General features: G+C 40.9%; 16 non-coding genes across 16 annotated transcripts; all 16 read right to left on the bottom strand.

Moving 5' to 3' along the window:
- Nucleotides 1-2524: 2524 nt before the first annotated feature.
- Nucleotides 2525-2606, bottom strand: trnas-aga. The gene has a single exon. It is a non-coding gene; the product is annotated as a tRNA-Ser (tRNA).
- Nucleotides 2607-2913: 307 nt separating this feature from the next.
- Nucleotides 2914-2996, bottom strand: trnal-cag. The gene has a single exon. It is a non-coding gene; the product is annotated as a tRNA-Leu (tRNA).
- A 1352-nt stretch (nt 2997-4348) lies between these two features.
- Nucleotides 4349-4430, bottom strand: trnas-aga. Its single transcript has one exon. It is a non-coding gene; the product is annotated as a tRNA-Ser (tRNA).
- A 305-nt stretch (nt 4431-4735) lies between these two features.
- Nucleotides 4736-4818, bottom strand: trnal-cag. Its single transcript has one exon. It is a non-coding gene; the product is annotated as a tRNA-Leu (tRNA).
- A 3302-nt stretch (nt 4819-8120) lies between these two features.
- Nucleotides 8121-8203, bottom strand: trnal-cag. Its single transcript has one exon. It is a non-coding gene; the product is annotated as a tRNA-Leu (tRNA).
- A 5036-nt stretch (nt 8204-13239) lies between these two features.
- On the bottom strand, nt 13240-13321 carry trnas-aga. The gene has a single exon. It is a non-coding gene; the product is annotated as a tRNA-Ser (tRNA).
- A 309-nt stretch (nt 13322-13630) lies between these two features.
- trnal-cag lies at nt 13631-13713 on the bottom strand. The gene has a single exon. It is a non-coding gene; the product is annotated as a tRNA-Leu (tRNA).
- Nucleotides 13714-15463: 1750 nt separating this feature from the next.
- Nucleotides 15464-15546, bottom strand: trnal-cag. The gene has a single exon. It is a non-coding gene; the product is annotated as a tRNA-Leu (tRNA).
- A 1353-nt stretch (nt 15547-16899) lies between these two features.
- Nucleotides 16900-16981, bottom strand: trnas-aga. The gene has a single exon. It is a non-coding gene; the product is annotated as a tRNA-Ser (tRNA).
- A 1747-nt stretch (nt 16982-18728) lies between these two features.
- Nucleotides 18729-18810, bottom strand: trnas-aga. Its single transcript has one exon. It is a non-coding gene; the product is annotated as a tRNA-Ser (tRNA).
- Nucleotides 18811-19117: 307 nt separating this feature from the next.
- Nucleotides 19118-19200, bottom strand: trnal-cag. The gene has a single exon. It is a non-coding gene; the product is annotated as a tRNA-Leu (tRNA).
- Nucleotides 19201-23097: 3897 nt separating this feature from the next.
- trnas-aga lies at nt 23098-23179 on the bottom strand. The gene has a single exon. It is a non-coding gene; the product is annotated as a tRNA-Ser (tRNA).
- A 307-nt stretch (nt 23180-23486) lies between these two features.
- On the bottom strand, nt 23487-23569 carry trnal-cag. The gene has a single exon. It is a non-coding gene; the product is annotated as a tRNA-Leu (tRNA).
- Nucleotides 23570-24927: 1358 nt separating this feature from the next.
- Nucleotides 24928-25009, bottom strand: trnas-aga. Its single transcript has one exon. It is a non-coding gene; the product is annotated as a tRNA-Ser (tRNA).
- A 306-nt stretch (nt 25010-25315) lies between these two features.
- trnal-cag lies at nt 25316-25398 on the bottom strand. Its single transcript has one exon. It is a non-coding gene; the product is annotated as a tRNA-Leu (tRNA).
- A 1357-nt stretch (nt 25399-26755) lies between these two features.
- trnas-aga lies at nt 26756-26837 on the bottom strand. Its single transcript has one exon. It is a non-coding gene; the product is annotated as a tRNA-Ser (tRNA).
- Between the last annotated feature and the right edge of the window lie 116 nt (nt 26838-26953).

The following is a 26953-nucleotide window of genomic DNA, read 5'->3' as shown; positions in this document are numbered from 1 at the left end:
GCACACTTAGATTCACACAGGACACCGAATAGGACAGGAGAAAGTACTCCAGATATAACAAATGACCCTAGCCCCCGACACATAAACTACTGCAGCATAAATACTGGAGGCGGAGACAGGAGCGGGTCAGGAGACACGTGGCCCACTCCGAGGACACCCCGGACATTTTGGCCAACCAAAAGGAAGGATATAACCCCACCCACTTTGCCAAAGCACAGCCCCCACACCACTAGAGGGATATCTTCAACCAACCAAAATCATCCTGAGACAAGGCTGAGTATAGCCCACAAAAGACCTCCGCCACGGCACAACTTAAGGGGGGGGGGGGGGGGGGCAAACCCACAGACAGATTGACACATCAGATGGACTCAACCACTCAGGTGACGCACCCCTCCAGGGACGGCATGAGAGCCCCAGTAAGCCAGTGACTCAGCCCCGTAATAGGGTTAGAGGAGAGAATCCCAGTGGAAAGAGGGAACCGGCCAGAGAGACAGCAAGGGGGTTCGTTGCTCCAGAGCCTTTCCGTTCACCCCTCCACTCCTGGGCCAGACTTACACTCAATCATATGACACTGAAGAGATGATCTCCAGTAGAGATTAAAGGTGAGACCGAGTTGCGTCTCTGAACATGGGTAGGCAGACCGTTCCATAAAAATGGAGCTCTATAGGAGAAAGCCCTGCATCAGCTGTTTGCTAAAAAATTCTAGTGACCAAATTAGGAGGCCTGCGTCATTGTGACCGTAGAGTACGTGTAGGTTATGACGGCAGGACCAAATCAGAGAGATAGATAGGGAGCAAGCCATGTAATGCTTTTGTAGGTTAGCAGTAAAAACTTGAAATCAGCCCTTGCTTTTCCAGTGAAGCCAGTGTATAGAGGCTAGCACTGGAGTAATAGATCAAATTTTTTGGTTCTACGTCAGGATTCTAGGCAGCCGTATGTAGCACTAACTGAAGTTTATTTAGTGCTTATCCGGGTAGCGGAAAGTAGGCATTGCAGTAGTCTAACCTGGAAGTGGACAAAAGCAGGATTAATTTTTCTGCATCATTTTTGGACAAGAAATTCTGATTTTGCAATGTTACGTAGATGGAAAAACAAGCTTTTGTCCTTGAAATGTCTTGATATGTTCTCAAAAGAGAGATCAGGGTCAGGAGTAACGCCGAGGTCCTTCACAGTTTATTTGAGACGACTTTACAACCATTAAGATTAATTGTCAGATTCAACAGAAGATCTCTCTTGGTTTCTTGGGACCTAGAACAAGCATCTCTGTTTGTCCGAGTTTAAAAGAGAAGTTTGCAGCCATCCACTTCCTATGTCTGAAAACACATTCTTATAGCAAGGGCAATTTTGGGGCTTCACCATGTTAATTGAAATGTACAGCTGTGTGTCATCCGCATAGCAGTGAAAGTTAACATTATGTTTCGAAATAACATCCCCAAGAGGTAAAATATATAGTGAAAACAATAGAATGGTCCTAAAACGGAACCTTGAGGAACACCGAAATTTTACAGTGATTTGTCAGAGGACAGACATTCACAGAGACAAATGATATCTTTCCGACAGATAAGATCTAAACCAGGCCAGAACTTGTCCGTGTAGACCAATTTGGGTTTCCAAATCTCTCAAAAGAATGTGGTGATCGATGGTATCAAAAGCAGCAATAAGGTCTAGGAGCACGAGGACATATGCAGAGCCTCGGTCCGATGCCATTAAAATGGAATTACCACTCACAAGTGCCGTTTCCCTCTCAGTGCTATGATGGGGTCTAAAAACAGACTGAAGCATTTCGTATACATTGTTTGTCTTCAGGAAGGCATTGAGTTGTGCGCAACAGCCTTTTCTAAAATTTGAGAGGAATGGAAGATTCGATATAGGCCGATAGTTTTTTATATTTTCTGGGTCAAGGTTTGGCTTTTCAAGAGAGGCTTTATTACGCCATCTTTTAGTGAGGTTTTTTTTTGGTACACATCCGGTGGATAGAGAGCCGTTTATTATGTTCAACATAGGAGGGCCAAGCCACAGGAAGCAGCTCTTTCAGAGTTTAAGTTGGAATAGGGTTCCAGTATGCAGCTTGAAGGTTTTAGAGGCCAGTTATTTTCATTCATTGTGTCAAGAGATATAGTACTAAAAAACTTGAGTGTCTCTCTTGATCCTAGGTCCGGCAGAGTTGTGCAGATCAGGGAAAATGAGCTTTGAAGGAATACTCAGATTAAGGAAGAGTCGTTAATTTGCTTCTAATAATATAATCTTTTCCTCAAAGAAGTTCATGAATTTATCATGCTAAAGTGAAAGTCATCCTCTCTTGGGGAATCTGCTGCTTTTTAGTTACCTATAGGCTACTGTGGCCTATAGAGCTAGAAGGCTGGATAACCAGGTGTGTAAAGGTGTGAAGTGGGACAGATGGCCTGCAGTCCTATCCCAAATGGACAACTAATCCCTATGTACTTGCGGAGATCTGAGAGGATGCGATTGGTATAAGAAACACGACTAAACTTCAACCTCCGGAGGGGTCAAAAAAATGCATTTTCGTTGTCGGCAGGATTTGAACCTGCGCAGGAAGATCCTAATGGATTTCTAGTCCATCGCCTTAACCACTCGGCCACGACAACGTTGACAGAAGAAAACAGCTTGTTAGGAGTGAATGGGCCAACAGGCATAGCCTACAGAAAGTGAAATTTAACAACTGAAAGATAATGCAGTAACTCATTATAATGCAATAACACAAAATGTTCCCCTCATTCATTTGTTATTAAGTCCAGCTGTTTTCTTATTTAACCTTGATCTTTGCTCAGCTCCAGAAGGTCTGCATTTGAGAGTGTTATTATGAATTGTTATTTCACTGTGTGAAGTTGTTATTTCATCATTCTTATTATTATGCTGAGCTCATGACTGCCTGAGAGAGAGGCACTAAAAAACTGTCAGAAGTGGGATTTGAACCCACGCCTCCATGGGAGACTGCGACCTGAACGCAGCGCCTTAGACCGCTCGGCCATCCTGACTACAGCACAGTAACTGGGTATCGGGTTAAAGTGTATGCGGTAAAAGTAGAATATGAACAACGCTCTAAAATCACCACAGAGACCAGAACAACTATGCACGATACTGACTTGCACTTTCAATAGTCATTTGTTTTATAAATTAAAAAGTCCAGTCATTGATTTAACCTCAATATGGCCTTCAATGGGAAAGAGTAGTAAATCGTCATTGAATGAGCGCTAAACTGGCATCAGAATATGGCCATTCTGATATAAATGATAAAATTCCTCAGATAAGACTGAAAAAGTGTCTGGAAATATCAGCAACCATCAGGGTAAGAGTGACAACAGGTCCACATGGGGGAAATCCTTACAAATGGCTTAATGAGTCATTTCAACGCAATCGTGTTATTATTTATTTTTAGGGTTTAACAAGGCAGCTCACCTGTGACTTGACATTAGATGCGGCGACTTTGATTACCCTGCAGACGATATTTTTGTTCTTCCCGCCAATACAATCCACTGACAACGACCGACGAGTTCTGCGTTCCGAGATTATTTTTGTTATTTGCCTGTTTGGGGCCCGCCTGTGAAATTGCGCGATTCTTGCAATTCTCTTTCAGCCTCTCATCAACTAGCTGTTTTTGCAGAATATTAAAAATACGATAGTTATTCACTACTCATATTAACTAGGTGTCATTTACGTTACCTTAAGTCATTTATTTTTCAACTGGATTTTACAAAGGTGCATGACATGCAGGCGCTAAAAAGTTGTCAGGAGGGGGTTTCAAACCATGCCTATAGGGGAGTCTGCGACCTGAATGACTTAATGGTTATTTTCAATGCAATCAAGTTTTTTCTTTTTCTTTAGGGTTTAACAAGGTTTCTCACCTGTTACCTGTGGCTTGACTTTAGATGTGGCCAGTTCGATTACCCTGCAGACTATAAGAGTGTCTTCAGAATATGGCCAATTTGACATGAATTTAAAAATGCCTCAGATAGGACCAAAAAAGTGTCTGGAGCTTCCGTCAGGGTAAGAGTGACAACAGGTTTCCACATGTCAAAATGGGGAAATCTTAGCAAATGGCTTAATGGTTATTCATGAGAATCGTGTTGTTGTATTGTTGAGTGTATCATGGGATCTCACCTGAAATCTGTGGCTTGACTACAAACCTGTAACCTATGCTACTGTGGCCTATAGAGCTAGAAGGCTGGATAACCAGGTGTGTAAAGGTGTGAAGTGGGACAGATGGCCTGCAGTCCTATCCCAAATGGACAACTAATCCCTATGTACTTGCGGAGATCTGAGAGGATGCGATTGGTATAAGAAACACGACTAAACTTCAACCTCCGGAGGGGTCAAAAAAATGCATTTTCGTTGTCGGCAGGATTTGAACCTGCGCAGGAAGATCCTAATGGATTTCTAGTCCATCGCCTTAACCACTCGGCCACGACAACGTTGACAGAAGAAAACAAGCTTGTTAGGAGTGAATGGGCCAACAGGCATAGCCTACAGAAAGTGAAATTTAACAACTGAAAGATAATGCAGTAACTCATTATAATGCAATAACACAAAATGTTCCCCTCATTCATTTGTTATTAAGTCCAGCTGTTTTCTTATTAACCTTGATCTTTGCTCAGCTCCAGAAGGTCTGCATTTGAGAGTGTTTATTATGAATTGTTATTTCACTGTGTGAAGTTGTTATTTCATCATTCTTATTATTACTGCTGAGCAGCATGACTCCTGAGAGGCACTAAAAAACTGTCAGAAGTGGGATTTGAACCCACGCCTCCATGGGAGACTGCGACCTGAACGCAGCGCCTTAGACCGCTCGGCCATCCTGACTACAGCACAGTAACTGGGTATCGGGTTAAAGTGTATGCGGTAAAAGTAGAAATATGAACAACGCTCTAAAATCACCACAGAGACCAGAACAACTATGCACGATACTGACTTGCACTTTCAATAGTCATTTGTTTTTATAAATTAAAAAGTCCAGTCATTGATTTAACCTCAATATGGCTTCAATGGGAAAGAGTAGTAAATCGCCATTGAATGAGCGCTAAACTGGCATCAGAATATGGCCATTCTGATATAAATGATAAAATTCCTCAGATAAGACTGAAAAAGTGTCTGGAAATATCAGCAACCATCAGGGTAAGAGTGACAACAGGTCCACATGGGGGAAATCCTTACAAATGGCTTAATGGGTCATTTCAACGCAATCGTGTTATTATTTATTTTAGGGTTTAACAAGGCAGCTCACCTGTGACTTGACATTAGATGCGGCGACTTCGATTACCCTGCAGACGATATTTTGTTCTTCCCGCCAATACAATCCACTGACAACGACGACGAGTTCTGCGTTCCGAGATATTTTTGTTATTTGCCTGTTTGGGGCCCGCCTGTGAAATTGCGCGATTCTTGCAATTCTCTTTCAGCCTCTCATCAACTAGCTGTTTTTGCAGAATATTAAAAATACGATAGTTATTCACTACTCATATTAACTAGGTGTCATTTACGTTACCTTAAGTCATTTATTTTCAACTGGATTTTACAAAGGTGCATGACATGCAGGCGCTAAAAAGTTGTCAGGAGGGGGTTTCAAACCATGCCTATAGGGGAGTCTGCGACCTGAATGACTTAATGGTTATTTTCAATGCAATCGAGTTTTTCTTTTTCTTTTAGGGTTTAACAAGGTTTCTCACCTGTACCTGTGGCTTGACTTTAGATGTGGCCAGTTCGATTACCCTGCAGACTATAAGAGTGTCTTCAGAATATGGCCAATTTGACATGAATTTAAAAATGCCTCAGATAGGGTCTGCTTTGAGAGTGTTTATTATGAATTGTTATTTCACTGTGTGAACTAAAAAACTGTCAGAAGTGGGATTTGAACCCACGCCTCATGGGAGACTGCGACCTGAACGCAGCGACTTAGACCGCTCGGCCATCCTGGACTACAGCACAGTAACTGGATATCGGGTTAAGTGTATGCGTTAAAAGTAGAAATATGAACAACGCTCTAAAATCACCACAGAGACCAGAACAACTATGCACGATACTGACTTGCACTTTCAATAGTCATTTGTTTTTACAAATGAAAAAAGTCCAGTCATTGATTTAAAACCTGTTTAGGATATGGCAGACATATGCCCCCTTTGGAGAGATTGGGTACCCCTAGTAAACTGAAAAAAAAATCTGTCAACAATTGCTAAATATGCAAATAAAAATATTATTGGATAGAAAACACTCTAAGATTCTAAAACCGTTGGAATTATGTCTGTAAGTATAGCAGAACTCACAGGGCAGGCATTCTTCCAAATAGTTTTTGTGGCCATGAAAGTTGGAGCAACTTTGACGTCATGGCCCCCACCCTTCCCAACCAGTTATGATTCTGGGGAGACTTTCTATCTCTTCCGCTAGATGTCCTCTTGAGTAGAGCTTTGAATCGTTCAAATCCCGCGAGAATTGACCCTATGGAGTGAAATTAGTGCGTTCCACGAGAAAATAGGCTGTGCGTAGGGGCGCGAATTGTCCAGCCATTCCTTTGTTCCAGCACTCAAGAGAGGGGCAGACGATGCCGATTTTGAAGTTTGTTTTGTGTGTCTAAAACATCATAAAGCTTGCTTCTGCACTTAGTTTGACCTGTTTAGTCGACATATAATATGTAATTTTGAAGTTTGATGTGCAACTTTTCCGGACCAGAGGACGTTTTGGGTGCATTTCAGCTGATGTTATTAGCCTGTTAGATCTCTAGGGGCGCTATTTCATTTTTGGATAAAAAACGTCCCGTTTAAGCGCGATATTTTGTCACGAAAAGATGCTCAATATGCATATTCTTGACAGTTTTGGAAAGAAAACACTCTGAAGTTTCAGAATCTGCAAAGATTTTGTCTGTAAGTGCCCCAGAAACTCATCTACAGGCGAAACCAAGATGATGCATCAACAGGAATTAGCAGAATTTCTGAAGCTCTGTTTTCCATTGTCTCCTTATATGGTGTGATTGCGCAAGGAATGAGCCTACACTTTCTGTCGTTCGCCCAAGGGTCTTAGCAGCATTGTGACGTATTTGTAGGCATATCATTGGAAGATTGACCCATAAGAGACTACATTTTCCAAGTGTCCGCCTGGTGTCCTGCGTGGAATTCGTCGTGCGCAATTGCCAGCTGCTTGTACTTTACCATTTGATTCAGGGGAGAAAGCCATGTGTCCCAAGAACGATGTATCAATGAAGAGATATGTGAAAAACACCTTGATGATTGATTCTAAACAACGTTTGCCATGTTTTCAGTCGATATTATGGGAGTTAATTTGGAAAAAAGTTTGCGTTTGAGGACTGAATTTTCGGTTTTTTTTTGGTAGCCAAATGTGATGTATAACGGAGCTATTTCTAATACACAAAGAATCTTTTTGGAAAAACTGAGCATCTGCTATCCAACTGAGAGTATCCTCATTGAAAACATCAGAAGTTCTTCAAAAGGTAAATTATTTTATTTGAAGCTTTATGTTTTTGTTGAAATGTTTGCGTGCTGGATGCTAACGCTAATGCTAACGCTAAATCCTTTGTTTTCTAGCTACTGTTACACAAATTATTGTTTGCCTATGGTTGAGAAGCATATTTTGAAATTGAGATGACAGTGTTGTTTACAAAAGGCTAAGCTTGCGAGATGGCATATTTATTTCATTTCATTGCGATTTCATGAATAGTTAACGTTGCGTTATGGTATGAGCTTGAGGCTGTAGTCACGATACCGGATCCGGGTTTGGAGATCAGAGAGGTTAACTAGGTGTCATTTACGTTACCTTAAGTCATTTATTTTTCAACTGGATTTACAAAGGTGCATGACATGCAGGCGCTAAAAAGTTGTCAGGAGGGGGTTTCAACCATGCTATAGGGAGTCTGCGACCTGAATGACTTAATGGTTATTTTCAATGCAATCGAGTTTTTTTTTTTTTAGGGTTTAACAAGGTTTCTCACCTGTTACCGTGGCTTGACTTTAGATGTGGCCAGTTCGATTACCTGCAGACTATAAGAGTGTCTTCAGAATATGGCCAATTTGACATGAATTTAAAAATGCCTCTTATAGGGTCTGCATTTGAGAGTGTTATTATTTTATGAATTGTTATTCACTGGTGAACTAAAAAACTGTCAGAAGTGGGATTTGAACCCACGCCTCCATGGGAGACTGCGACCTGAACGCAGCGCCTTAGACCGCTCGGCCATCCTGACTACAGCACAGTAACTGGGTATCGGGTTAAAGTGTATGCGTAAAAGTAGAAATATGAACAACGCTCTAAAATCACCACAGAGACCAGAAACAACTATGCACGATACTGACTTGCACTTTCAATAGTCATTTGTTTTACAAAAATTAAAAAGTCCAGTCATTGATTTAAAACCTGTTTAGGATATGGCAGACATATGCCCCCTTTGGGAGAGATGGGTACCCCTAGTAAACTGAAAAAAAAATCTGTCAACAATTGCTAATATATGCAAATAAAAAATTATTATTGGATAGAAAACACTCTAAAGATTCTTAAAACCGTTGGAATTATGTCTGTAAGTATAGCAGAACTCACAGGGCAGGATTCTTCCAAACTAGTTTTTGTGGCCATGAAAGTTGGAGCAACTTTGACGTCATGGCCCCCACCCTTCCCAACCAGTTATGATTCTGGGGAGACGTTATATCTCTTCCGCTAGATGTCCATCTTTCAGTAGAGGCTTTGAATCGTTCAATCCCGCGAGAATTGACCCTATGGGAGTGAAATTAGTGCGTGCCACGAGAAAATAGGCTGTGCGTAGGGGCGCGAATTGGTCCCAGCCCATTCCTTTGTTCCAGCACTCAAGAGAGGGGCAGACGATGGCCGATTGAATTGAAGTTTGTTTTGTGTGTCTAAAAACATCATAAAGCTTGCTTCTGCACTTAGTTTGACCTGTTTAGTCGACATATAATATGTAATTTTGAAGTTTTGATGCAGCAACTTTTCCGGACCAGAGGACGTTTTGGGTGCATTTCAGCTGATGTTATTAGCCTGTTGATCTCTAGGGGCGCTATTTCATTTTGGATAAAAAACGTTCCCTGTTTTAAGTGCGATATTTTGTCACGACAAAGATGCTCGACTATGCATATTCTTGACAGTTTTTGGAAAGAAAACACTCTGAAGTTTCAGAATCTGCAAAGATTTTGTCTGTAGTGCCCAGAACTCATTCTACAGGCGAACCAAGATGATGCATCAACCAGGAATTAGCAGAATTTCTGAAGCTCTGTTTTTCCATTGTCTCCTTATATGGCTGTGATTGCGCAAGGAATGAGCCTACCACTTTCTGTCGTTCGCCCAAGGTCCTTAGCAGCATTGTGACGTATTTGTAGGCATATCATTGGAAGATTGACCATAAGAGACTAACATTTTCCAAGTGTCCGCCTGGTGTCCTGCGTGGAATTCGGTGCGCAATTTGCCAGCTGCTTGTACTTTACCATTTGATTCAGGGGAGAAAGCATGTGTCCAAGAACGATGTATCAATGAAGAGATATGTGAAAAACACCTTGATGATTGATTCTAAACACGTTTGCCATGTTTTCAGTCGATATTATGGAGTTAATTTGGAAAAAAGTTTGCGTTTTGAGGACTGAATTTTCGGGGTTTTTTTGGTAGCCAAATGTGATGTATAAAACGGAGCTATTTCTAATACACAAAGAATCTTTTTGGAAAAACTGAGCATCTGCTATCCAACTGAGAGTATCCTCATTGAAACATCAGAAGTTCTTCAAAGGTAAATTATTTATTTGAAGGCTTTTATGTTTTTTGTTGAAATGTTGCGTGCTGGATGCTAACGCTATGCTAACGCTAAATTCCGTTTGTTTGCTAGCTACTGTTACACCAATTATTGTTTTTCCTATGGTTGAGAAGCATATTTTGAAAATCTGAGATGACAGGTTGTTTACAAAAGGCTAAGCTTGCGAGATGGCATATTTATTTCATTTCATTTGCGATTTTCATGAATAGTTAACGTTGCATTATGGTAATGAGCTTGAGGCTGTAGTCACGATAACCGGATCCGGGTTTTGGGAGATCAGAGAGGCTAACTAGGTGTCATTTACGTTACCTTAAGTCATTTATTTTTCAACTGGATTTTACAAAGGTGCATGACATGCAGGCGCTAAAAAAGTTGTCAGGAGGGGTTTCAAACCATGCCTATAGGGGAGTCTGCGACCTGAAATGACTTAATGGTTATTTTCAATGCAATCGAAGTTTTTCTTTTTCTTTTAGGGTTTAACAAGGTTTCTCACCTGTTACCTGTGGCTTGACTTTAGATGTGGCCAGTTCGATTACCCTGCAGACTATAAGAGTGTCTTCAGAATATGGCCAATTTGACATGAATTTAAAATGCCTCTTATGGGTCTGCTTTGAGAGTGTTTATTATGAATTGTTATTTCACTGTGTGAACTAAAAACTGTCAGAAGTGGGATTTGAACCACGCCTCCATGGGAGACTGCGACCTGAACGCAGCTCTTAGACCGCTCGGCCATCCTGACTACAGCACAGTAACTGGGTATCGGGTTAAAGTGTATGCGTTAAAAAGTAGAAATATGAACAACGCTCTAAAATCACCACAGAGACCAGAACAACTATGCACGATACTGACTTGCACTTTCAATAGTCATTTGTTTTTACAAATTAAAAAGTCCAGTCATTGATTTAAAAACCTGTTTAGGATATGGCAGACATATGCCCCTTTGGAGAGATTGGGTACCCCTAGTAAACTGAAAAAAAAATCTGTCAACAATTGCTAATATATGCAAATAAAAATTATTATTGGATAGAAAACACTCTAAAGATTCTAAAACCGTTGGAATTATGTCTGTAAGTATAGCAGAACTCACAGGGCAGCATTCTTCAAACTAGTTTTTGTGGCCATGAAAGTTGGAGCAACTTTGACGTCATGGCCCCACCCTTCCCAACCAGTTATGATTCTGGGGAGACTTTCTATCTCTTCCGCTAGATGTCCTCTTTGAGTAGAGCTTTGAATCGTTCAAATCCCGCGAGAATGACCCTATGGAGTGAAATTAGTGCTTCCACGAGAAAATAGGCTGTGCGTAGGGGCGCGAATTGGTCCCAGCCATTCCTTTGTTCCAGCACTCAAGAGAGGGGCAGACGATGGCCGATGAAGTTTGTTTTGTGTGTCTAAAACATCATAAAGCTTGCTTCTGCACTTAGTTTGACCTGTTTAGTCGACATATAATATGTAATTTTGAAGTTTTGATGCGCAACTTTTCCGGAACAGAGGACGTTTTGGGTGCATTTCAGCTGATGTTATTAGCAGTAGCTATACAAAAGACGCAAGACTTGAAACCAAACGATGTATTGGGTAAGTCTGAAGCTTCCAGAACATTGAACGAAGACCATCGAAGGTAAGGGAATATTATGCTTAAATCTGTGTTTCTGTTGACTCCAACATTACGTAGAAATTAGCTTGGAACTGAGCGCCGTCTCAGCATATTGAATAGTGTGCGATTTCTGTAACGTTAAAAGTAAATCTAACAAAGCGGTTGCATAAGAAGCAGTGTATCTTTCTAACTATATGTAGAACATGTATTAGGTAAAGTTTATGATGTCTATTACGTTACCTTTGCCGCGATACCTAGATTTCCTGCGGGCATTTTTTGAGTAATTTCTGAACGTGAACTCACGTAAAATGACATTTATGGATATAAATGGCATATTATTGAAAAAAAAAATGTACTGTGTAACATGTCATATTACTGTCATCTGATGAAGATTTCAAAAGGTAGTGAACGATTTATTTTTAATCCTGCGTTTGGTGATGCATGTTTGGTATTCAATGAGCTGTGTCTGGTGGTGTTTTATTATATATGGCTATGTTTTCGCCGACTAAAACATTTTAGAAATCTGACTTGCTGGCTAGTATGAACAAGGTGTTTACTTTCATTGAGCTAGGACTTGGACTTGTTAATGTGTGGAGGTTAAAATATTTGTATGAATATTTTTGCGTTCCATGCGCCACCGTTTCAGCTGAACTTGGGAGGGTTGATTCCCAATTGGGAACAAATCGTAGACAGGTTAACCTCAATATGGCCTTCAATGGGAAAGAGTAGTAAATCGCCATGAATGAGCGCTAAACTGGCATCAGAATATGGCCATTCTGATATAATGATAAAATTCCTCAGATAAGACTGAAAAAGTGTCTGGAAATATCAGCAACCATCAGGGTAAGAGTGACAACAGGTCCACATGGGGGAATCCTTACAAATGGCTTAATGGGTCATTTCAACGCAATCGTGTTATTATTTATTTTAGGGTTTACAAGGCAGCTCACCTGTGACTTGACATTAGATGCGGCGACTTTGATTACCCTGCAGACGATATTTTTGTTCTTCCGCCAATACAATCCACTGACAAACGACCGACGAGTTCTGCATTCCGAGATTATTTTTGTTATTTGCCTGTTTGGGGCCCGCCTGTGAAATTGCGCGATTCTTGCAATTCTCTTTCAGCCTCTCATCAACTAGCTGTTTTTGCAGAATATTAAAAATACGATAGTTATTCACTACTCATATTAACTAGGTGTCATTTACGTTACCTTAAGTCATTTATTTTTCAACTGGAATTTTACAAAGGTGCATGACATGCAGGCGCTAAAAGTTGTCAGGAGGGGTTTCAAACCATGCCTATAGGGATGTCTGCGACCTGAATGACTTAATGGTTATTTCAATGCAATCAAGTTTTTTCTTTTTCTTTTAGGGTTTAACAAGGTTTCTCACCTGTTACCTGTGGCTGACTTTAGATGTGGCCAGTTCGATTACCCTGCAGACTATAGAGTGTCTCAGAATATGGCCAATTTGACATGAATTTAAAAATGCCTCAGATAGGACCAAAAAAGTGTCTGGAGCTTCCCGTCAGGGTAAGAGTGACAACAGGTTTCCACATGTCAAAATGGGGGAAATCTTAGCAAATGGCTTAATGGTTATTCATGAGAATCGTGTTGTTGTATTGTTGAGTGTATTCATGGGATCTCACCTGAAATCTGTGGCTTGACTACAAACCTGTAACCTATGCTACTGTGGCCTATAGAGCTAGAAGGCTGGATAACCAGGTGTGTAAAGGTGTGAAGTGGGATAGATGGCCTGCAGTCCTATCCCAAATGGACAACTAATCCCTATGTACTTGCGGAGATCTGAGAGGATGCGATTGGTATAAGAAACACGACTAAACTTCAACCTCCGGAGGGTCAAAAAAATGCATTTTCGTTGTCGGCAGGATTTGAACCTACGCAGGAAGATCCTAATGGATTTCTAGTCCATCGCCTTAACCACTCGGCCACGACAACAGTTGACAGAAGAAAACAGGCTTGTTAGGAGTGAATGGGCCAACAGGCATAGCCTACAGAAAGTGAAATTTAACAACTGAAAGATAATGCAGTAACTCATTATAATGCAATAACACAAAATGTTCCCCTCATTCATTTGTTATTAAGTCAGCTGTTTTCTTATTTAACCTTGATCTTTGCTCAGCTCCAGAAGGTCTGCATTTGAGAGTGTTTATTATGAATTGTTATTTCACTGTGTGAAGTTGTTATTTCATCATTCTTAGATTATTACTGCTGAGCAGCATGACTCCTGAGAGGCCACTAAAAAACTGTCAGAAGTGGGATTTGAACCCACGCCTCCATAGGAGACTGCGACCTGAACGCAGCGCCTTAGACCGCTCGGCCATCCTGACTACAGCACAGTAACTGGGTATCGGGTTAAAGTGTATGCGGTAAAAGTAGAAATATGAACAACAGCTCTAAAATCACCACAGAGACCAGAACAACTATGCACGATACTGACTTGCACTTTCAATAGTCATTTGTTTTTATAAATTAAAAAGTCCAGTCATTGATTTAACCTCAATATGGCCTTCAATGGGAAAGAGTAGTAAATCGCCATTGAATGAGCGCTAAACTGGCATCAGAATATGGCCATTCTGATATAAATGATAAAATTCCCTCAGATAAGACTGAAAAAGTGTCTGGAAATATCAGCAACCATCAGGGTAAGAGTGACAACAGGTCCACATGGGGGAAATCCTTACAAATGGCTTAATGAGTCATTTCAACGCAATCGTGTTATTATTTATTTTTAGGGTTTAACAAGGCAGCTCACCTGTGACTTGACATTAGATGCGGCGACTTTCGATTACCCTGCAGACGATATTTTTGTTCTTCCCGCCAATAAAATCCACTGACAACGACCGACGAGTTCTGCGTTCCGAGATTATTTTTGTTATTTGCCTGTTTGGGGCCCGCCTGTGAAATTGCGCGATTCTTGCAATTCTCTTTCAGCCTCTCATCAACTAGCTGTTTTTGCAGAATATTAAAAATACGATAGGTATTCACTACTCATATTAACTAGGTGTCATTTACGTTACCTTAAGTCATTTATTTTTCAACTGGATTTTACAAAGGTGCATGACATGCAGGCGCTAAAAAGTTGTCAGGAGGGGGTTTCAAACCATGCCTATAGGGGAGTCTGCGACCTGAATGACTTAATGGTTATTTTCAATGCAATCAAGTTTTTTCTTTTTCTTTTAGGGTTTAACAAGGTTCTCTCACCTGTTACCTGTGGCTTGACTTTAGATGTGGCCAGTTCGATTACCCTGCAGACTATAAGAGTGTCTTCAGAATATGGCCAATTTGACATGAATTTAAAAATGCCTCAGATAGGACCAAAAAAGTGTCTGGAGCTTCCCGTCAGGGTAAGAGTGACAACAGGTTTCCACATGTCAAAATGGGGAAATCTTAGCAAATGGCTTCATGGTTATTCATGAGAATCGTGTTGTTGTATTGTTGAGTGTATCATGGGATCTCATCCTGAAATCTGTGTGCTTGACTACAAACCTGTAACCTATGCTACTGTGGCCTATAGAGCTAGAAGGCTGGATAACCAGGTGTGTAAAGGTGTGAAGTGGGACTAGATGGCCTGCAGTCCTATCCCAAATGGACAACTAATCCCTATGTACTTGCGGAGATCTGAGAGGATGCGATTGGTATAAGAAACACGACTAAACTTCAACCTCCGGAGGGGTCAAAAAAATGCATTTTCGTTGTCGGCAGGATTGAACCTGCGCAGGAAGATCCTAATGGATTCTAGTCCATCGCCTTAACCACTCGGCCACGACACCGTTGACAGAAGAAAACAGGCTTGTTAGGAGTGAATGGGCCAACAGGCATAGCCTACAGAAAGTGAAATTTAACAACTGAAAGATAATGCAGTAACTCATTATAATGCAATAACACAAAATGTTCCCCTCATTCATTTGTTATTAAGTCCAGCTGTTTTCTTATTTAACCTTGATCTTTGCTCAGCTCCAGAAGGTCTGCATTTGAGAGTGTTTATTATGAATTGTTATTTCACTGTGTGAAGTTGTTATTTCATCATTCTTCATTATTACTGCTGAGCAGCATGACTCCTGAGAGGCACTAAAAAACTGTCAGAAGTGGGATTTGAACCCACGCCTCCATGGGAGACTGCGACCTGAACGCAGCGCCTTAGACCGCTCGGCCATCCTGACTACAGCACAGTAACTGGGTATTGGGTTAAAGTGTATGCGGTAAAAGTAGAAATATGAACAACGCTCTAAAATCACCACAGAGACCAGAACAACTATGCACGATACTGACTTGCACTTTCAATAGTCATTTGTTTTTATAAATTAAAAAGTCCAGTCATTGATTTAACCTCAATATGGCCTTCAATGGGAAAGAGTAGTAAATCGTCATTGAATGAGCGCTAAACTGGCATCAGAATATGGCCATTCTGATATAAATGATAAAATTCCTCAGATAAGACTGAAAAGTGTCTGGAAATATCAGCAACCATCAGGGTAAGAGTGACAACAGGTCCACATGGGGGAAATCCTTACAAATGGCTTAATGGGTCATTTCAACGCAATCGTGTTATTATTTATTTTTAGGGTTAACAAGGCAGCTCACCTGTGACTTGACATTAGATGCGGCGACTTCGATTACCCTGCAGACTATATTTTTGTTCTTCCCGCCAATACAATCCACTGACAACGACCGACGAGTTTCTGCGTTACGAGATATTTTTGTTATTTGCCTGTTTGGGGCCCGCCTGTGAAATTGCGCGATTCTTGCAATTCTCTTTCAGCCTCTCATCAACTAGCTGTTTTTGCAGAATATTAAAATACGATAGTTATTCACTACTCATATTAACTAGGTGTCATTTACGTTACCTTAAAGTCATTTATTTTTCAACTGGATTTTACAAAGGTGCATGACATGCAGGCGCTAAAAAGTTGTCAGGAGGGGGTTTCAAACCATGCCTATAGGGGAGTCTGCGACCTGAATGACTTAATGGTTATTTTCAATGCAATCGAAGTTTTTCTTTTTCTTTTAGGGTTTAACAAGGTTTCTCACCTGTTACCTGTGGCTTGACTTTAGATGTGGCCAGTTCGATTACCCTGCAGACTATAAGAGTGTCTTCAGAATATGGCCAATTGACATGAATTTAAAAATGCCTCAGATAGGACCAAAAAGTGTCTGGAGCTTCCCGTCAGGGTAAGAGTGACAACAGGTTTCCACATGTCAAAATGGGGGAAATCTTAGCAAATGGCTTCATGGTTATTCATGAGAATCGTGTTGTTGTATTGTTGAGTGTATCATGGGATCTCACCTGAAATCTGTGGCTTGACTACAAACCTGTAACCTATGCTACTGTGGCCTATAGAGCTAGAAGGCTGGATAACCAGGTGTGTAAAGGTGTGAAGTGGGACAGATGGCCTGCAGTCCTATCCCAAATGGACAACTAATCCCTATGTACTTGCGGAGATCTGAGAGGATGCGATTGGTATAAGAAACACGACTAAACTTCAACCTCCGGATGGGTCAAAAAAATGCATTTTCGTTGTCGGCAGGATTTGAACCTGCGCAGGAAGATCCTAATGGATTTCTAGTCCATCGCCTTAACCACTCGGCCACGACAACGTTGACAGAAGAAAACAGGCTTGTTAGGAGTGAATGGGCCAACAGGCATAGGCCTACAGAAAGTGAAATTTAACAACTGAAAGATAATGCAGGTAACTCATTATAATGCAATAACACAAAATGTTCCCCTCATTCATTTGTTATTAAGTCCAGCTGTTTTCTATTTAACCTTGATCTTTGCTCAGCTCCAGAAGGTCTGCATTTGAGAGTGTTTATATGAATTGTTATTTCACTGTGTGAAGTTGCTTATTTCATCATTATTATTATTACTGCTGAGCAGCATGACTCCTGAGAGGCACTAAAAACTGTCAGAAGTGGGATTTGAACCCACGCCTCCATGGGAGACTGCGACCTGAACGCAGCGCCCTTAGACCGCTCGGCCATCCTGACTACAGCACAGTAACTGGGTATCGGGTTAAAGTGTATGCGGTAAAAGTAGAAATATGAACAACGCTCTAAAATCACCACAGAGACCAGAACAAACTATGCACGATACTGACTTGCACTTTCAATAGTCATTTGTTTTTATAAATTAAAAAGTCCAGTCATTGATTTAACCTCAATATGGCCTTCAATGGGAAAGAGTAGTAAATCGCCATTGAATGAGCGCTAAACTGGCATCAGAATATGGCCATTCTGAATAAATGATAAAATTCCTCAGATAAGACTGAAAAAGTGTCTGGAAATATCAGCAACCATCAGGGTAAGAGTGACAACAGGTCCACATGGGGGAAATCCTTACAAATGGCTTAATGGGTCATTTCAACGCAATCGTGTATTATTTATTTTTAGGGTTTAACAAGGCAGCTCACCTGTGACTTGACATTAGATGCGGCGACTTCGATTACCCTGCAGACGATATTTTGTTCTTCCCGCCAATACAATCCACTGACAACGACGACGAGTTCTGCGTTCCGAGATTATTTTTGTTATTTGCCTGTTTGGGGCCCCGCCTGTGAAATTGCGCGATTCTTGCAATTCTCTTTCAGCCTCTCATCAACTAGCTGTTTTGCAGAATATTAAAATACGATAGTTATTCACTACTCATATTAACTAGGTGTCATTTTACGTTACCTTAAGTCATTTATTTTTCAACTGGATTTTACAAAGGTGCATGACATGCAGGCGCTAAAAAGTTGTCAGGAGGGGGTTTCAAACCATGCCTATAGGGGAGTCTGCGACCTGAATGACTTAATGGTTATTTTCAATGCAATCGAGTTTTTTTCTTTTTCTTTTAGGGTTTAACAAGGTTTCTCACCTGTTACCTGTGGCTTGACTTTAGATGTGGCCAGTTCGATACCCTGGCAGACTATAAGAGTGTCTTCAGAATATGGCCCATTTGACATGAATTTAAAAATGCCTCAGATAGGACCAAAAAAGTGTCTGGAGCTTCCCGTCAGGGTAAGAGTGACAACAGGTTTTCCACATGTCAAAATGGGGGAAATCTTAGCAAATGGCTTAATGGTTATTCATGAGAATCGTGTTGTTGTATTGTTGAGTGTATCATGGGATCTCACCTGAAATCTGTGGCTTGACTACAAACCTGTAACCTATGCTACTGTGGCCTATAGAGCTAGAAGGCTGGATAACCAGGTGTGTAAAGGTGTGAAGTGGGACAGATGGCCTGCAGTCCTATCCCAAATGGACAACTAATCCCTATGTACTTGCGGAGATCTGAGAGGATGCGATTGGTATAAGAAACACGGACTAAACTTCAACCTCCGGAGGGGTCAAAAAAATGCATTTTCGTTGTCGGCAGGATTTGAACCTGCGCAGGAAGATCCTAATGGATTTCTAGTCCATCGCCTTAACCACTCGGCCACGACAACGTTGACAGAAGAAAACAAGGCTTGTTAGGAGTGAATGGGCCAACAGGCATAGCCTACAGAAAGTGAAATTTAACAACTGAAAGATAATGCAGTAACTCATTATAATGCAATAACACAAAATGTTCCCCTCATTCATTTGTTATTAAGTCCAGCTGTTTTCTTATTTAACCTTGATCTTTGCTCAGCTCCAGAAGGTCTGCATTTGAGAGTGTTTATTATGAATTGTTATTTCACTGTGTGAAGTTGTTATTTCATCATTCTTATTATTACTGCTGAGCAGCATGACTCCTGAGAGGCACTAAAAAACTGTCAGAAGTGGGATTTGAACCCACGCCTCCATGGGAGACTGCGACCTGAACGCAGCGCCTTAGACCGCTCGGCCATCCTGACTACAGCACAGTAACTGGGTATCGGGTTAAAGTGTATGCGGTAAAAGTAGAAATATGAACAACGCTCTAAAATCACCACAGAGACCAGAACAACTATGCACGATACTGACTTGCACTTTCAATAGTCATTTGTTTTTATAAATTAAAAAGTCCAGTCATTGATTTAACCTCAATATGGCCTTCAATGGGAAAGAGTAGTAAATCGTCATTGAATGAGCGCTAAACTGGCATCAGAATATGGCCATTCTGATATAAATGATAAAATTCCTCAGATAAGACTGAAAAAGTGTCTGGAAATATCAGCAACCATCAGGGTAAGAGTGACAACAGGTCCACATGGGGGAAATCCTTACAAATGGCTTAATGGAGTCATTTCAACGCAATCGTGTTATTATTTATTTTTAGGGTTTAACAAGGCAGCTCACCTGTGACTTGACATTAGATGCGGCGACTTCGATTACCCTGCAGACGATATTTTATGTTCTTCCCGCCAATACAATCCACTGACAACGACCGACGAGTTCTGCGTTCCGAGATTATTTTTGTTATTTGCCTGTTTGGGGGCCCGCCTGTGAAATTGCGCGATTCTTGCAATTCTCTTTCAGCCTCTCATCAACTAGCTGTTTTTGCAGAATATTAAAAATACGATAGTTATTCACTACTCATATTAACTAGGTGTCATTTACGTTACCTTAAGTCATTTATTTTTCAACTGGATTTTACAAAGGTGCATGACATGCAGGCGCTAAAAAGTTGTCAGGAGGGGGTTTCAAACCATGCCTATAGGGGAGTCTGCGACCTGAATGACTTAATGGTTATTTTCAATGCAATCGAGTTTTTTCTTTTTCTTTTAGGGTTTAACAAGGTTTCTCACCTGTTACCTGTGGCTTGACTTTAGATGTGGCCAGTTCGATTACCCTGCAGACTATAAGAGTGTCTTCAGAATATGGCCAATTTGACATGAATTTAAAAATGCCTCAGATAGGGTCTGCATTTGAGAGTGTTTATTATGAATTGTTATTTCACTGTGTGAACTAAAAAACTGTCAGAAGTGGGATTTGAACCCATGCCTCCATGGGAGACTGCGACCTGAACGCAGCGCCTTAGACCGCTCGGCCATCCTGACTACAGCACAGTAACTGGGTATCGGGTTAAAGTGTATGCGTTAAAAGTAGAAATATGAACAACGCTCTAAAATCACCACAGAGACCAGAACAACTATGCACGATACTGACTTGCACTTTCAATAGTCATTTGTTTTTACAAATTAAAAAGTCCAGTCATTGATTTAAAACCTGTTAGGATATGGCAGACATATGCCCCCTTTGGAGAGATTGGGTACCCCTAGTAAACTGAAAAAAAAATCTGTCAACAATTGCTAATATATGCAAATAAAAATTATTATTGGATAGAAAACACTCTAAAGATTCTAAAACCGTTGGAATTATGTCTGTAAGTATAGCAGAACTCACAGGGCAGGCATTCTTCCAAACTAGTTTTTGTGGCCATGAAAGTTGGAGCAACTTTGACGTCATGGCCCCCACCCTTCCCAACCAGTTATGATTCTGGGGAGACTTTCTATCTCTTCCGCTAGATGTCCTCTTTCAGTAGAGCTTTGAATCGTTCAAATCCCGCGAGAATTGACCCTATGGGAGTGAAATTAGTGCGTGCCACGAGAAAATAGGCTGTGCGTAGGGGCGCGAATTGGTCCCAGCCATTCCTTTGTTCCAGCACTCAAGAGAGGGGCAGACGATGGCCGATTGAATTGAAGTTTGTTTTGTGTGTCTAAAACATCATAAAGCTTGCTTCTGCACTTAGTTTGACCTGTTTAGTCGACATATAATATGTAATTTTGAAGTTTTGATGCGCAACTTTTCCGGACCAGAGGACGTTTTGGGTGCATTTCAGCTGATGTTATTAGCAGTAGCTAATACAAAGACGCAAGACTTGAAACCAAACGATGTATTGGGTAAGTCTGAAGCCTTCCAGAACATTCTGAACGAAGACCATCGAAGGTAAGGGAATATTTATGCTTAAATCTGTGTTTCTGTTGACTCCAACATTACGTAGAAATGTAGCTTGGAACTGAGCGCCGTCTCAGCATATTGAATAGTGTGCGATTTCTGTAACGTTAAAAGTAAATCTAACAAAGCGGTTGCATAAAGAAGCAGTGTATCTTTCTAACTATATGTAGAACATGTATATTTAGTCAAAGTTTATGATGTCTATTTACGTTACCTTGCCGCGCTACCTAGATTTCCTGCGGGCATTTTTGAGTAATTTCTGAACGTGAACTCACTGTAAATGGACATTTATGGATATAAATGGCATATTATTGAAAAAAAAAAATGTTACTGTGTAACATGTCATATTACTGTCATCTGATGAAGATTTTCAAAAGGTTAGTGAACGATTTATTTTTTAATCCTGCGTTTGTTGATTGCATGTTTTGGCTATTCAAATGAGCTGTGTCTGGTGGTGGTTTTACATATATATGTGCTATGTTTTCGCCGTAAAACATTTAGAAATCTGACTTGCTGGCTAGATGAACAAGGTGTTTATCTTTCATTTGAGCTATGGACTTGGACTTGTTAATGTGTGGAGGTTAAATATTTTTAAGAATATTTTTGCGTTCCATGCGCCACCGTTTCAGCTGAACGTGGGAGGGTTGATTACCAATTGGGAACCAATATCGTAGACAGGTTAACCTCAATATGGCCTTCAATGGGAAAGAGTAGTAAATCGCCATTGAATGAGCGCTAAACTGGCATCAGAATATGGCCATTCTGATATAAATGATAAAATTCCTCAGATAAGACTGAAAAAGTGTCTGGAAATATCAGCAACCATCAGGGTAAGAGTGACAACAGGTCCACATGGGGGAAATCCTTACAAATGGCTTAATGGGTCATTTCAACGCAATCGTGTTATTATTTATTTTTAGGGTTTAACAAGGCAGCTCACCTGTGACTTGACATTAGATGCGGCGACTTCGATTACCCTGCAGACGATATTTTTGTTCTTCCCGCCAATACAATCCACTGACAACGACCGACGAGTTCTGCGTTCCGAGATTATTTTTGTTATTTGCCTGTTTGGGGCCCGCCTGTGAAATTGCGCGATTCTTGCAATTCTCTTTCAGCCTCTCATCAACTAGCTGTTTTTGCAGAATATTAAAAATACGATAGTTATTCACTACTCATATTAACTAGGTGTCATTTACGTTACCTTAAGTCATTTATTTTTCAACTGGATTTTACAAAGGTGCATGACATGCAGGCGCTAAAAAGTTGTCAGGAGGGGGTTTCAAACCATGCCTATAGGGGAGTCTGCGACCTGAATGACTTAATGGTTATTTTCAATGCAATCGAGTTTTTTCTTTTTCTTTTAGGGTTTAACAAGGTTTCTCACCTGTTACCTGTGGCTTGACTTTAGATGTGGCCAGTTCGATTACCCTGCAGACTATAAGAGTGTCTTCAGAATATGGCCAATTTGACATGAATTTAAAAATGCCTCAGATAGGACCAAAAAAGTGTCTGGAGCTTCCCGTCAGGGTAAGAGTGACAACAGGTTTCCACATGTCAAAATGGGGGAAATCTTAGCAAATGGCTTAATGGTTATTCATGAGAATCGTGTTGTTGTATTGTTGAGTGTATCATGGGATCTCACCTGAAATCTGTGGCTTGACTACAAACCTGTAACCTATGCTACTGTGGCCTATAGAGCTAGAAGGCTGGATAACCAGGTGTGTAAAGGTGTGAAGTGGGATAGATGGCCTGCAGTCCTATCCCAAATGGACAACTAATCCCTATGTACTTGCGGAGATCTGAGAGGATGCGATTGGTATAAGAAACACGACTAAACTTCAACCTCCGGAGGGGTCAAAAAAATGCATTTTCGTTGTCGGCAGGATTTGAACCTGCGCAGGAAGATCCTAATGGATTTCTAGTCCATCGCCTTAACCACTCGGCCACGACAACGTTGACAGAAGAAAACAAGGCTTGTTAGGAGTGAATGGGCCAACAGGCATAGCCTACAGAAAGTGAAATTTAACAACTGAAAGATAATGCAGTAACTCATTATAATGCAATAACACAAAATGTTCCCCTCATTCATTTGTTATTAAGTCCAGCTGTTTTCTTATTTAACCTTGATCTTTGCTCAGCTCCAGAAGGTCTGCATTTGAGAGTGTTTATTATGAATTGTTATTTCACTGTGTGAAGTTGTTATTTCATCATTCTTATTATTACTGCTGAGCAGCATGACTCCTGAGAGGCACTAAAAAACTGTCAGAAGTGGGATTTGAACCCACGCCTCCATGGGAGACTGCGACCTGAACGCAGCGCCTTAGACCGCTCGGCCATCCTGACTACAGCACAGTAACTGGGTATCGGGTTAAAGTGTATGCGGTAAAAGTAGAAATATGAACAACGCTCTAAAATCACCACAGAGACCAGAACAACTATGCACGATACTGACTTGCACTTTCAATAGTCATTTGTTTTTATAAATTAAAAAGTCCAGTCATTGATTTAACCTCAATATGGCCTTCAATGGGAAAGAGTAGTAAATCGTCATTGAATGAGCGCTAAACTGGCATCAGAATATGGCCATTCTGATATAAATGATAAAATTCCTCAGATAAGACTGAAAAAGTGTCTGGAAATATCAGCAACCATCAGGGTAAGAGTGACAACAGGTCCACATGGGGGAAATCCTTACAAATGGCTTAATGAGTCATTTCAACGCAATCGTGTTATTATTTATTTTTAGGGTTTAACAAGGCAGCTCACCTGTGACTTGACATTAGATGCGGCGACTTCGATTACCCTGCAGACGATATTTTTGTTCTTCCCGCCAATACAATCCACTGACAACGACCGACGAGTTCTGCGTTCCGAGATTATTTTTGTTATTTGCCTGTTTGGGGCCCGCCTGTGAAATTGCGCGATTCTTGCAATTCTCTTTCAGCCTCTCATCAACTAGCTGTTTTTGCAGAATATTAAAAATACGATAGTTATTCACTACTCATATTAACTAGGTGTCATTTACGTTACCTTAAGTCATTTATTTTTCAACTGGATTTTACAAAGGTGCATGACATGCAGGCGCTAAAAAGTTGTCAGGAGGGGGTTTCAAACCATGCCTATAGGGGAGTCTGCGACCTGAATGACTTAATGGTTATTTTCAATGCAATCAAGTTTTTTCTTTTTCTTTTAGGGTTTAACAAGGTTTCTCACCTGTTACCTGTGGCTTGACTTTAGATGTGGCCAGTTCGATTACCCTGCAGACTATAAGAGTGTCTTCAGAATATGGCCAATTTGACATGAATTTAAAAATGCCTCAGATAGGACCAAAAAAGTGTCTGGAGCTTCCCGTCAGGGTAAGAGTGACAACAGGTTTCCACATGTCAAAATGGGGGAAATCTTAGCAAATGGCTTCATGGTTATTCATGAGAATCGTGTTGTTGTATTGTTGAGTGTATCATGGGATCTCACCTGAAATCTGTGGCTTGACTACAAACCTGTAACCTATGCTACTGTGGCCTATAGAGCTAGAAGGCTGGATAACCAGGTGTGTAAAGGTGTGAAGTGGGACTAGATGGCCTGCAGTCCTATCCCAAATGGACAACTAATCCCTATGTACTTGCGGAGATCTGAGAGGATGCGATTGGTATAAGAAACACGACTAAACTTCAACCTCCGGAGGGGTCAAAAAAATGCATTTTCGTTGTCGGCAGGATTTGAACCTGCGCAGGAAGATCCTAATGGATTTCTAGTCCATCGCCTTAACCACTCGGCCACGACAACGTTGACAGAAGAAAACAAGCTTGTTAGGAGTGAATGGGCCAACAGGCATAGCCTACAGAAAGTGAAATTTAACAACTGAAAGATAATGCAGTAACTCATTATAATGCAATAACACAAAATGTTCCCCTCATTCATTTGTTATTAAGTCCAGCTGTTTTCTTATTTAACCTTGATCTTTGCTCAGCTCCAGAAGGTCTGCATTTGAGAGTGTTTATTATGAATTGTTATTTCACTGTGTGAAGTTGTTATTTCATCATTCTTATTATTACTGCTGAGCAGCATGACTCCTGAGAGGCACTAAAAAACTGTCAGAAGTGGGATTTGAACCCACGCCTCCATGGGAGACTGCGACCTGAACGCAGCGCCTTAGACCGCTCGGCCATCCTGACTACAGCACAGTAACTGGGTATCGGGTTAAAGTGTATGCGGTAAAAGTAGAAATATGAACAACGCTCTAAAATCACCACAGAGACCAGAACAACTATGCACGATACTGACTTGCACTTTCAATAGTCATTTGTTTTTATAAATTAAAAAGTCCAGTCATTGATTTAACCTCAATATGGCCTTCAATGGGAAAGAGTAGTAAATCGTCATTGAATGAGCGCTAAACTGGCATCAGAATATGGCCATTCTGATATAAATGATAAAATTCCTCAGATAAGACTGAAAAAGTGTCTGGAAATATCAGCAACCATCAGGGTAAGAGTGACAACAGGTCCACATGGGGGAAATCCTTACAAATGGCTTAATGAGTCATTTCAACGCAATCGTGTTATTATTTATTTTTAGGGTTTAACAAGGCAGCTCACCTGTGACTTGACATTAGATGCGGCGACTTTGATTACCCTGCAGACGATATTTTTGTTCTTCCCGCCAATACAATCCACTGACAACGACCGACGAGTTCTGCGTTCCGAGATTATTTTTGTTATTTGCCTGTTTGGGGCCCGCCTGTGAAATTGCGCGATTCTTGCAATTCTCTTTCAGCCTCTCATCAACTAGCTGTTTTTGCAGAATATTAAAAATACGATAGTTATTCACTACTCATATTAACTAGGTGTCATTTACGTTACCTTAAGTCATTTATTTTTCAACTGGATTTTACAAAGGTGCATGACATGCAGGCGCTAAAAAGTTGTCAGGAGGGGGTTTCAAACCATGCCTATAGGGGAGTCTGCGACCTGAATGACTTAATGGTTATTTTCAATGCAATCAAGTTTTTTCTTTTTCTTTTAGGGTTTAACAAGGTTTCTCACCTGTTACCTGTGGCTTGACTTTAGATGTGGCCAGTTCGATTACCCTGCAGACTATAAGAGTGTCTTCAGAATATGGCCAATTTGACATGAATTTAAAAATGCCTCAGATAGGACCAAAAAAGTGTCTGGAGCTTCCCGTCAGGGTAAGAGTGACAACAGGTTTCCACATGTCAAAATGGGGGAAATCTTAGCAAATGGCTTCATGGTTATTCATGAGAATCGTGTTGTTGTATTGTTGAGTGTATCATGGGATCTCACCTGAAATCTGTGGCTTGACTACAAACCTGTAACCTATGCTACTGTGGCCTATAGAGCTAGAAGGCTGGATAACCAGGTGTGTAAAGGTGTGAAGTGGGACAGATGGCCTGCAGTCCTATCCCAAATGGACAACTAATCCCTATGTACTTGCGGAGATCTGAGAGGATGCGATTGGTATAAGAAACACGACTAAACTTCAACCTCCGGAGGGGTCAAAAAAATGCATTTTCGTTGTCGGCAGGATTTGAACCTGCGCAGGAAGATCCTAATGGATTTCTAGTCCATCGCCTTAACCACTCGGCCACGACAACGTTGACAGAAGAAAACAAGCTTGTTAGGAGTGAATGGGCCAACAGGCATAGCCTACAGAAAGTGAAATTTAACAACTGAAAGATAATGCAGTAACTCATTATAATGCAATAACACA

This window comes from Oncorhynchus mykiss, unplaced genomic scaffold, assembly GCF_013265735.2.
Source record: "Oncorhynchus mykiss isolate Arlee unplaced genomic scaffold, USDA_OmykA_1.1 un_scaffold_501, whole genome shotgun sequence".
Taxonomy (NCBI): Eukaryota; Metazoa; Chordata; class Actinopteri; order Salmoniformes; family Salmonidae; genus Oncorhynchus; species Oncorhynchus mykiss.
Note: the sequence above shows the minus strand (reverse complement) of the source record. Positions and strands in the feature narration are given on the sequence as shown.